The following is a 279-nucleotide window of genomic DNA, read 5'->3' on the forward strand; positions in this document are numbered from 1 at the left end:
CCACCAAAAAGGGAAATCAGTGTATCGAAGAGACACCTGCTTCCCCATGTTTACTGCAGCATATTCATAATAGCTAAGATATGGAATCAACCTTAGTGTCCATCCATGGATGAATGGATAAAGAAAATGTGATACATATACACAGCAGAATGTTTATTCAGCCATAAAAAATGATGAGATCTTGTCGTTCATGACAAGATGAGCCTGGAGGACATCATGTTAATGGAAATAAGTCAGGCATGTTCTGCATGTTCTCACTTATATGTGAGAGATAAAAAA

Source organism: Cebus imitator, unplaced genomic scaffold (genome assembly GCF_001604975.1).
Source record: "Cebus imitator isolate Cc_AM_T3 unplaced genomic scaffold, Cebus_imitator-1.0 Scaffold445, whole genome shotgun sequence".
Lineage (NCBI taxonomy): Eukaryota > Metazoa > Chordata > Mammalia > Primates > Cebidae > Cebus > Cebus imitator.